Below are 12667 nucleotides of genomic sequence, written 5' to 3'. Positions count from 1 at the left end.
ACACACACACACACACACACACATATATATATTATATGAGTTCATTCAAATTGTAGATGAAAGTTTCACCTGAGGAAGATCCATGATCTTTGGGGCAGGGAATGGGGTCACGACCCTGGGTTTCTGAGGATGTTCAACGGCAATTATAAGTCGATGAATCATGAGAAGGACAATCAAGAACGCGATGATCGCAAACCCTAGAAGAACTTTGAGATCAACATTTAAGAGGCGAATGAGACTGTGGTCTCTGCTTCTGTGCTTTCGGAGTTTGGGATTGCGGAGAGGGGTTCGATCTTCGTCGGCGTCTATATTTGATTCTGCTTCTCGCACTTCGTCGCCCACTTCCAGCCATTTTCAGATCAGTGAGCACTGAGGGGAGAGAGAGAAGAAGATGGCACTGAGGAGAGAGAGAGTAGAGAGAGAGAGAGAAGAAAATGGAAATCTGCCGTGGACTTCGGCTGGGCGAGTATGGACCCTTGTCTGGCCCAAGTTTAGGCCCAATTAGTAAGACGCTCAATTAGCAAATATTGGCCCACTTTGAGGCCCATTGTGTAATTGAAGCCCAATTTGACAAACTTTGCTGTCCAACTGGCCCAGGCAAACATGGAAAAAACCGGAGGACAAGCAATAACCAATATTTCTAAAACTAGTAATTAGGGTCGAAAATGAACCAAGTACTAGGTTATTTAATTTTGATTTGATAATTTAACGAGTTTAAAATTATATTTAAATTTGATTTTTTTATATAATGAATTGATTTTGAATGAGTTTTTAACAAGTTGTACACAAGTCGAGTTTAAATAACTTTATTTTGGGAACATAGAAAAAAAAACATCATATTGGTTTATTGGGGTTATATCACCTCTACTTTTTTGTACGTTTTCTTTAAAAAAATCCAATAAATAGCTTTGTTAGCTTTTTTCCTACTTCCCAAAAGTCAAGTAGTAGAACTTAACAAGTTTAAAATTATATTTATGTTTGACTTATTTACATCATAAATTAATCTCAAATGATAAGTTTTTAACTTGATTTATTTAACGGCCATACTAGTAATTAAAATTCTACCAAAGGATACTTTTCATGGCATTGAAAATTTATAAGGAAAGAAAGAAAAAAGAAAAATATTATTGTTATTTTTCCATGTAAGCAAAAGTGTTGAGTTAAATTTCACTTATCACTTGTTCTACCAAAATTTCTTTTGCCTCTGTCACTTTTAATAATTAATCTTTTATGGTTTAAATCAAGTTGCAATTAATGTCACATTTTCGTTGTACATATGACCTTAATAAGTTGACAAAACTTATTATATGAGCCATGGGTATTAGCACCTTTATATTTTCATCAAAATTTCTTGCATCTGTACCAAAATTTCACTTTGATATCACCATTTAAAATTTGTGTTAGCTTCATTAACAGTAGATAAATAGAAAAATGACATCACAACTATCAAGTATAAAAGATTAATTGTCACAATTAAAGCCAGGTTTGGCAAGTCCCAAAAAATCAAAAAAGTCAAAAAGTTACACAAAAAGCAAAAAAGTTATTACTATTCACAAATAAAAAAATATTAAAAAAATATTTTATACATTTTTGTAATACAAAAGTTGGAATTACACTGTCAGCCGTACTGCCCCAACAGAAAGGCAGGTCATACACTTTTTGGGCAAAAAAAAAAATTTACATATGTAAAGCCACAAAGTTTGATGGTAATGTTGGGTCCTTGGTGGCCCACTAAGGGTTCCGTTTTGATAATCCAAAGCGTTAAATATGTAGAACTCATTGAGTACTATATGTCTGTAAAAAATCACGCTGATCGGATGTCGTTAACTATATGATCAAATCAGCTTTGTATAAACAAAACGGATGGTATGATAGTTAACTATTGAAAAATAACTAATCCGATCACATAGCTATCGATATCCGATCAACGTGATTTTTTACAGGCGTATAATACTTGATGAGTTGTACATATTGAACGGTTCAGATTATTAAAATGAGACCTATGGTGGCCCCCACAGACCGACCATCACTGTCCAAACACTTTGCCTCGAATGAGGCAATAATTTGCTGTGTAAGACACGCTGCCCCAGCAGGGCAACCGTACAACCTACTCAACTTTCTTTCCCTATACACTTTTGTATAAACAAGCTCCTCGTGCTTGGTGGAGCTAAGGTTCGCCAAGTTTAGCTCCAACATTCATGATTTTGGATTCTCCTCCAGTGTCTATGATTCTACCATTTTTATTCGTAAGACAGAACGTGGCACTATTCTTCTTCTTCTCTATGTGGATGATATGATCATCACTGGTGATGACACAGTGGGTATCTATAGTCTCAAACAGTTTCTCAGTCGCCAGTTTGAGATGAAGGATTTGGGTCTTCTCAGCTATTTTCTCAGCTTGGAAATCTCTCATGATCCGTCTAGTTACTTTCTCTCCTAAGCCAAGTATACTTCTGATCTCTTGGCTCGTGCTGGTCTTACCGATTTCAAGACTGCCTCTACTCCCGTGGATCTTCAGACTCGTCTCACACTTCTTGATGGTCACTGTTGTCTAATGCTACTTTATATCGTCAACTAGTTGGCAATCTTGTCTATCTCACGGTTGCTCGTCCAGACATTGCTTATGCTGTTCATATTGTTAGTCAGTTCATGGTTGCTCCTCGCTCTCCGCACTATGATGCTCTGGTTTGCATTTTACGATATCTCAAAGGCACTATGTTTCATGGTCTTCACTATTCCGCTCACTCTTTCCTACAATTACATGCATTTTCTAATGCTGATTGGGCAGGGGACCCTACTGATCGTCGTTCTACTACAGGATTCTGTTTCTTCTTTAAAGTTGAATAATGATATAGATGATGTGAGGATGTGATATTCATAATGATATGTGTTTTTATCATGATGTAGTTTTAGTTTTGGGGATGCTTATCTATTTAATGCATTCAGCACTAAGTGGATGCTCTTTTGGCTATTGTATTGTTGTTACCGCTTTCTTGTACTTCAATTGTTTTACATTATAATGTTTTGGTTAATACGGCTTCAAGATGAAGTTATACTCTCTGATGCTGAGAGATTACGAATGACTTAAAGCAATGTGAAATTGGTACTCTCTTTTTTTCTGTGTGCGTACCCTTAGTTTGCCCGCATTTTGGGTGCATATCATGGATTTATAATACTCAATTTCATATATGTGATTGCAGCTTCAAAGGCACTTTCAAGCTGATACTCTTCCTTGGATAGAAAGAATGAGACAGAAAAAACAAGGTCTTCAAAGGCGCCTCTTAAGGGTAGGACTTCTTTTGGCTTTATTATTTATTTTACTTTGAGAACAGAGATGAAGGTTCGAAAATTCGTTGTATAAGTAGTAAGGGCGTGTCTGCATGGCGGGGTCAATTGTCATTGTCTTCTGTACTCCAAGTGGTTAAGCAACATGGTTGTGAATCATTTTGGCAGTCTGCTTGAACGATTTTGTCTAATTTGCGTAATCTCTCTCTCTCTCTCTCCGGTACATTGGAGACCATAACTTTTTGGAGGGGGCAATCTTGCCAGTGGCAAGACTTCAACCCTAAAGCTCCTAGTAAGGTGCAAGGGTTCAAGTCTCTACCTATGCTTGATTTCTACAAGATCTGCCAGGCAACGCATACCTTTGTCTGCTTTGCGTTCTTGATCATTCATGTGAAAAATCAATGCATGTAGCACAGTGTACTTGTTTTTCTTATATATTCGTTTTTATGTGGGGGTGTCAAAAGGTCATGAGAATAGTAGAGGCATTGGAGGGTAAAGGTTGCTGAGTGCCTTTAATAAAAGGTGAAGCTAAATTGACTGAGAAGTTGGCTACAATAACTAGGCAGGTTGGTTTTCCTCGTATTTCTTGTTTCATACATCCTATTCTTGTTGGCCTGTGAAAAAGCATTATCCTGATTAGCACATACCTATACAATTGAAAGGATCTGGAGCAGAGCTTTCTAGGAGGGTCCAAAATCTACTTACTATGGCTCGTGTTCAGGAAAATGGTGGTGGTGGTGGTGGTGGTGGTGGTTCCATTTATCTTCTGGGATCAACCAAAATACATGATCAGAGCCTTACTAATATGCAGGAGGTGAGTGCCAATATTTGAAATACTATTCTTGAGGCTGGAAGAGGTAGATCTGGCCATTATGAGTTTTTTATTCTTCTTTCTGTAATGTTAGTTAATAAGTGTGGATATGTCTAGAATGAAACATATGGTTGTAATCTGTGTTCATTAAATGTGTGATGGTCTGATAAATGATAGTATTTTATGATGCAGGTTTTACAACAGTAGACAGAAGCCATTGCGAGGCTAGGTAATGTGTTGAAGCCGGATATCAAGGACACGGAGATCATAATGGCTGAGGACAAGGAGATGACAGAAAATGGGAGTTAAAGACTGATATCTTGAATGATGGAAACTGTTAGGTTTTATTTCTTGGCAATCCCGTTTGACAAAACTCCTTTGAGTTGTAATTTTATTCGCATTTTTATTTCAGTGAGGTTATGAGTTGTTAGATGCGAATCCAACCCGAATCAAGCATCTCAGAGAAGTTTGTGATGATAAAGCTTTCAAGATTGCCACTTCGCTGATTATGACGGGGATCGAGCTGCCCGGTCAGCTCGCGGGGGTCCAGGGGGCAGCGCCCCTTGGCGGGTCCGGGGCAGCGCTACGGCGGGGTTGAGGGGCAGCGCCCCCGAAGCAAAATGCAAAAATGCATTAAAAGTTGCCTGTCCGATCATGTTTTATTTTTCCAGTTTTTCCAGTTTTGGCCTTCCCGCTCGAGCGGGGAAAGGGACGCTCGAGCGGGGATTGGAAGCTCTCAGCATCTCTGCAGTCGCCTGTAAAAATACTGGAATGTGTGATTTTACGCTCGAGTGAATTCTCCTACGCTCGAGCGCATCTCAGTTTGTTCGCACGCAGTTTTTGGTCAGTCCGCTCGAGCGGGCTGTGTTGAGCTCGAGCGGAGATCGCGGGACAGATTCTATAAATTCGCGTGTTGGGTCAGATTTTTAGGATAACTTCTCCAGATCTTCTTTTTGGTTTCTAGGGTATATATCTGGGGATACTTTGTGAGTTTTTTTTGATGTTTTATTGAGTATTCAACTCATGTTCTAAAGAGAGTACATCAAAGGATGTGTTTTGTTCTACAAAAGAGAGTGTTGTTCTTCAGTTGTGTATTCTGAAGAATTCGAGCCTGAAGCTGTGGTGGAATCCAGAGTGGCTCATCAGAAAGACAATTCCGTGGTGAAGATGGGGTTGGAAGAGGCACATAGAGGTTGGTTCAATTGGCATTGTGGATTCGCTAGGTAATTGAGAGTATACCTGTGTAATTCCTTTAAATCTTCTTAGTGGATTGTTCTTGTGGCTGTTGCCCGTGGTTTTTTTATCACAGTTGGAGGTGTCCAATTGTGGTTTTTTCCATGTTAAATCGTTGTGTTTCTTTGTCTTGATTGTTTGATTGGGATTGTTATATTCTGCTTAAAATTGATACATAATCACAAATCAACATCTAGGGGATTTCTAGATTTTTCAGAAACAATTTTTGCAAATTTCTAATGATGATTTTGGCGTAAAGACGCCTTGCATTTGACTTGCTAGTGAAGTATTTTAAAAAAAGTGTTACACAAATTGCAATTGATTAGAGATCATTAGTTTGCATTTTAATTGTTGAGGGAGAGATCATGTATAATCCTGCTAGACATGGCTAAATTCATTACAAATAATGCATCTGTTAGAAAGACTGGACTAATCTTGATTGGATCTAATTTTCATCTGAGACCATCCATAATCGATCCTCAAAATCCAAGCGTGAGGTTCAGCTCTCCAAACTTCCTGTTAATACTAGGGCCTTGTTTTGGTGAAAATTGTTTTTGGAAATCATTCTTTTTGCATTTGTAGTTGTTTGGAATGACAAAATGAAAAATTAAGCTTATTTGAGTAAAAAATATTTAACTTTTTGAATGGTGAAAAATGTTTTCTAGACAAATTTTAAACCACACTATTACCATCCCATGATCACCATCACCACCTATTTGACCACCCCCACCACCTTGCCGCTGCCGCCACCATTGCCATAAATGCATTATTTCCACCACCCCACCATCTTGTGACCACCTCACCATCATCACTAACACCACCACTAACGTATTAGTTTCAAGATTGTAACTAAACAGAAGAAAGCATTTTTTACGAAAAAATTTAAAAACGTTTTCCCTTGAAACAGTAGAGCCTAATAGGAAATGGTTAAATCCAAAAAGAAAATTGTTTCAGAAGCAAAAATAAATGCCATAAATATTGGCTTAATTTTTGGGTCATTCTTAAACAATAATTTTTAACGGGGTCCATTCTGGTCAACATATCAGTCGGTTTCATCCATGATCAATGTAAAACCAGCCTGAGAGAGGAAGATATTACAAACTCTCAATAACATCATCCACATATCATAACCAATAACTTCAAACCTTACCTTTCAAATTAACTTGCGACAATAAGTATAGTGCATATCTTGAATTGGAGAGATTATACAGAACTAACAGGTTGATTTGTTTGTGGTCTTCTTTATCCTCTAATGACTTTATAATTTGCTTAGAAAATTACAAAATTGAGTCCCAAGTTCCTAACATTCACTATAAGCTTCTGCCATGATCAGCAACACGAGCGATGTCCAGCCAGTAAATACGCATGCACCTTTCCCCTTACCTTTCTTTTGATCAAACTGTTCCTAGAAATACCTTGTCTGCTGGTAATTCTTCACAACATTTCTGCCATAACAGAAATGAACAACACTCATCAGAATTGACTGAAGAGTTTAGATCAGAGGCATTAATTAAGAACTAAAAATGTCATATCACTTACCTAATCAAATTGCTCCTCAAGTCATTATAGATAATCTTGGCTTTGTCTCTATACGGTCCATTTTCTGCACGTGTCAATGCCACGCATTCAGATTTTATTGAAAATCAGAGTTTTTTATTTTTATTTTTAATTTACAATAGATAAATCTATGTTTGTATTTGTGTACCTTTAGAGTAATGGTGAAGCGAGGAAAGAATCATGTAGTTGATGTTCATCCAAATTAGGCCTCTCTAATAGGGTGCATCATGCTCCGTGTTGTATTTCATGTACATTGAGCTTTGGCATACAAGAGGAGTTTCACAAATTAATTTCTTTAGTAGTTCTAGAATAAACATGATATCATGCAAATAACAGCATACACTAGAAGTTAAGCACACAAGTGAATGCGTGTGCAGAAATAGAAGACAGTTGTCACCATCTTATGAAAAAAGAAATTTAAATGTAGATCGAGGAGAAAAAAAATTGAAATAAGAAACTTGACAGTTACATAGGTGGAATTTGGGCATGAGAAAATATGTGACATAGGCGCTCACACCAAGTTGATCGTGTGTTTTATATAATAGAATAAATGTATGGATAAAGGAGCTCATAAATGATGCACTACTTCAGAAACTTCCGTCACCTTGATTTGGAAAGAGAACGGAGTCCATAATCAGTCCATAAAATGCTCCGGTTTGAAATGAGATTCAGCTGTTGTTCTAGGATCGATGAGTCCTGTATATACATTTGTAAATGCGAATGATATGTAATCACCAATTGAAAATAACTTTAAGGCTGTATTTGGATCATGGATTTGGTCAGTGATTTGCTGAGGGAAAAGGAATGGAAATGTGAAATAACATCAGCTTGTATTCCATTCACATTTCTCTTCTCATTTCCTTTCCCTACACAAATCTCCACCTAAATCCAAGATCCAAACACAGCCCAAAGGAAGGAAAGGGGATTTTTTTTTTTAAAATCAGAGCTTCATACTACAACAGTGTAGAGGTAAGAAACACTGAACAGAAGCACAAATAGATTGAGAAAACATTGCGTCGTGATGAGATCCTTCATGCAACTTACAGGTGGAATAATGTTCGCCACAAATGGGAAAAGGCAGACATAGCCAATATAAGAAACAAACCTCAATCTTGGCTATTCTAAAACTTCCCGGACGAGCTTTCGACTTGCATAATGGTTGTTTCCCATTACTTCTTACCAAATCAAACGAACCTGGAAGGATTAATCATTTTTTTAGACTATGGCAATGTAGACAGTTCTTAGCATTTTATATTCTGGTTCAATTGCATATAATAATTTCGTGAATTGTAGTTATTGTGTATAAGTTGAATACGAGTTCTACATACACAGAAACCGATCAGTTGTATCCGGTTCTGTGATCCTAGACTTTTTCAGTTGAATATAGGATAGTGGTACCATAATCTAAAAGGAATAATAAATGGGCAAGGAGCATACCTTTTCCGTGTGATTTCCAAAATCCAAGTAAGTTCCATGTGCATCATCAAAGTGCATCTGCAAAAACATTAAGCACCTTATTTAACTTCTTGAAACATTAGTTCATATTGAATTGGAAATATTTTTTTGATAGAATACAAATGTATTGCAGCAAAGAAGATTTCCAAATAATTATAAACTTTTCTTTTGCTTTCTACCTAATTATAGAACTACCAAAAAAAAAAAAAAAGGCATCACCAATTACAAAAGATTATAGAAGCTCTAGAAGAACAAGAAATAATGCTAGATAACATAATGAACTTTGCACAAACCTGATTTAGGATTTCAAAATTCGAGAGCAGCTTAGCTGCTGAATCATATTCCTTTCCTGCATTATTTCCATTTAGAGGTTTAATATGGCAAGACATGAACCCCGAGATGCAGATGTCTATTCCTATTGTCATACCTTCCCGAGTTCATGTTCCTTCGGAAGAAGCTTTGAGATTGAATGCATGCAATCTGCTGCAAGAAACATCCAACATCTAAGATCCAAATGACGTTCATCTTTAGTTGGGTGTGACGCATGTGGATAATCATCCAACCCAGAGGTCAGTGTCTGGACATTCCAGTGATAATGTTAATTTCGTAACACAACCATTGGTGTGTTTGATGAATAGATCTGTTTTAAACATTGGTAATGTTACTAAAAGGGGAACAATTGGATAAATAGATGGAATAAACTATGATTGGAGATCTAGAATCACCAGGATTCATGTACTTCATCTAGTTACACAGCTAGTGGTTTCAAAGGTTCTTCAATGAGTTGATTATGATACTCTTGTTTCCTCTTGGATTAGAAGAAACAATCTTTGTAAGGTTTTTAAGTTAGAGGATGAGTGAAAAAGAACAGAATGTTGGAAGAAGAACAAAAATGGCTTAAGTAGATATACAGTGAACCCATAAGTTTGATAGGTTAGAGTAGGTGCACTGATTAAGGGATTCCTACAGCATATTGATTAGGATCAATTTTGATCTGATTTAGCTCAGCCTTATGGATTGGCTTTAGTTGATTTGTATACATCATGTGCAGAGGTTGTGCCCCTTTAGGTGTTTTTTTTTTTAATTTTTTTAATAATATTTACTTCTCAAAAAAAGGAAAAAAGAGAAAGAAATAGAGATCCTACTAGTGTACAGGACTACACAACTTCCAATATTTGAACCAAAAAATATTGCTTGAGAACTCATATTCCATATCATGCCCAATATTGAATATCATTCCCTGTTTAAAAGCCTATAAGTAAAAGGAAATAACGAGCATATTTAATTGGAAAAGATTACAAAAATCACATTTTTTCACAGCCTTTATCACTGCCCCCTCACAATGAGAGGGCAGGGGAAAAGTTGGTGTCCTTAGCAGGGTTGTATATAATTATTTAGGAAATTTCATTAAATCATGTGAAGTAGAACCTTAGGATTTAATTCGCGCATGGTTGCGTTGTCTCTTCCATGCCAAAAATAGCTGCTCATATCCTGTTAATCAAAGCACTGACTTAGAAAAGAAAATACTCACAGAAGTAAGAAACATATCAGCATATATCTTATCTTTCTCAGAAACAATGATCCAAGTTGAAACATATTTTGCAGGAATTGTGAATGCCCTTTTTTTGTTTTTGTTTTTTTGATCAACAACAAAGAACAAAATTTTATTAATAATAGAAAAAAAGAAAATGTTCAAAATGAAAGAAAAAAAAAATTGTGAATGCGTTCTCTATATAGTCAGACTCAACAGAGTCACAAGGATCTTACTGTGCTTGGCTACATGAATAACCATTCGTCCTTTTGCTCACTTCTTTGCTATTCATGGTTTAAAATGTCTGACTAAAGGGGTAACAGGGTCCATCAGACTCATTGTTAACAGATCAATATGATGTGGAATGTGGAAAGTTTATCCTATCATCAAGAAGTCTAGAGGAAACGAGCAACATCCATTAGAATGCCCAATCTAGGATTGGTGGTAGAGTTTTCCAGTGATATCTCCAAATGGAAAAAATTAACAATGCTAGGGATATTCAACTAACAATCTTATTACTAACACAACTCATAAGCTTTAATGGATCTACCATCACTTGGTATGGGACCTGCATAAACTTGCATGTGTGTTGGTAACACTGTTAGTATCCCTAACATTTCTAAAAAATTAATCACCCAATGAGAGAGAAATAAAAATAAAAATAAAACTCCAGATTTACCTGATTGCGTAGTATTAAACCATTGAAACCATGCTTCAAGGTGAACAAATGCCCAGTCTAAGACAAAAGAAATCTGATCCCTCTCGGTGGCTGTAAACTTGTTTCTTTTCATGCCACAAACTAAATCTGAAAAAAGTGAAGTTTTGAGCTTTGATTAAAAAATGTCTACATCATGATATATATATATATATATATATTGTGATGAATAAGGAATTTTTTTATTAGAAAAAAACACCAAGATGATGCTAAAGAACATCATGATATCATATTATTCAGTAGCAAATATATGAACATACCAAGAATACACACAGATAGACTATAGCTCAACTTAAATGAGAAAGAATGAAATATTACAAAACTTCAATACTCAAAATAATGCATAATTATAATTGGGTTAGATGTCGCTGACCAGGTACAGAGAAGATGTAAGCATAGTTAATTATTGGTTTTATGTGGATATATCATCTTCAACATGATTACAATGAAAATAACCCTTTTACTTGAAAGAAAATTCTTCAAGTTCACAAGTCATAAGCCCCCTCCCCCCTTCTTTATTTATTTATGTTACAAAGTATTGATGCAGCACATACAGGGAATAATTGAAACACTCTCTTAAGTTGTGACCAAATGATGAAACATAGTTTCTGATATGTAACGTGTTTTCCTGCCCCTCACAATCAAGTTGTCACTAGAACCCTACAACTTCATATTTGAATCATTTGCTGTAATTTGTACCTCAATGCAAATAAATGATCCATACGGGAAAGTCTATAGTACATTTTGTTCAAAAAATGTACAGTACATAGAAAATCAATGGCTAAGATTGAGCCACATCATTAAAAGTGACCTACTACACATGTCACTTTTTATAGTTATGAGCCAAAATCATATTTCTTCATAACTATAATCAAATTGATCATAACTTAGTTATAACCACATCTCATAACTAACACCATTTTGTTCATAACTAATGTCACATATTTCATAATCACATCTCATAACCAACACCATTTTGTTCATAACTAATATCACATATTTCATAATCATAATCACATATCTCATAACCAACACCACTTTGATCATAACAAATATCACATATCTCATAACCATTAATCACATATCTCAGAACTACTACCCACATAAATCATAACCACATCTCATAACTAGCCCCTTTGAGTTATAACCAACATCACATTTCTCATAACCTCTGGTCACATAACTCGTAACCAACCCCTTTTTGTCATAACCAACATCACATATCTCATAACCACTAGTTACATATCTCATAATTAACATTTTTTTTCTCATAACCACACCACTTTGATCATAACCAACATCACATGTCTCATAACCACTAGTCATATATCTCATAATTAATATCTTTTTACTCATAACCACACCACTTTGATTATAACCAGCATCACATATCTCATAACTACGACCCACATGAATCATAAGTACATCTCATAACTAGCCTCTTTGAGTCATAACCAACATTACATATCTCATAACCACTAGTCACATATCTAATAACCAGTATCACATATCTCATAACCACTAGTCACATAACCAATATCTCATAACTCATAACCATTAATACATATAGCATAATCAAACACCATTTGGCACCACTTTGCTCATAACCATTACCCACATATTTCATAACCACTAACACATATAGCATAACCAAACACCTCTTGACACCACTTTGCTTATAACCATTACCCACATATCTCATAACCAGTAATACATATAGCATAACCAAACACCCTTTGACACCACTTTGCTCATAACCATTACCCACATATCTCATAACCACTAACACATATAGCATAACCAAACACCCTTTGACACCACTTTGCTTATAACCATTACCCATATATCTCATAACCACTAACACATATAGCATAACCAAACACCCTTTGACACCACTTTGCTCATAACCATTACCCACATACCTCATAACCACTAACACGTATAACATAACCACACACCCTTTGTGTCACGACCTAAACCCGCCCCTATAGGTTTAGCATCGTAACCGGCCAGTAATCCGTGATTACCAAAGGCCTGCTTAACAGCAAAGACAATAGTACAGAGTAAGGGGCTGGCGGAA

The 12667-nt window shown here is 36.1% G+C and overlaps 2 pseudogenes across 1 annotated transcript in view; both read right to left on the bottom strand.

Annotated features, from left to right (window-relative positions):
• Positions 1 to 420, bottom strand: part of LOC145804757 (mannosyl-oligosaccharide glucosidase GCS1-like) — a 43759-nt pseudogene extending 43339 nt beyond the window's left edge. The window contains exon 1 of the transcript XR_014347132.1: positions 70 to 420. The product of XR_014347132.1 is annotated as a mannosyl-oligosaccharide glucosidase GCS1-like (transcript). The remainder of the gene's footprint in view (positions 1 to 69) is intronic.
• A 6209-nt stretch (positions 421 to 6629) lies between these two features.
• Positions 6630 to 12667, bottom strand: part of LOC114256761 (mannosyl-oligosaccharide glucosidase GCS1-like) — a 357500-nt pseudogene continuing 351462 nt past the window's right edge.

The sequence above is a fragment of the Camellia sinensis genome, chromosome 12, assembly GCF_055761805.1.
Source record: "Camellia sinensis isolate YWXY chromosome 12, ASM5576180v1, whole genome shotgun sequence".
NCBI lineage: Eukaryota > Viridiplantae > Streptophyta > Magnoliopsida > Ericales > Theaceae > Camellia > Camellia sinensis.
This window is presented reverse-complemented; position numbering and strand designations above follow the sequence as displayed.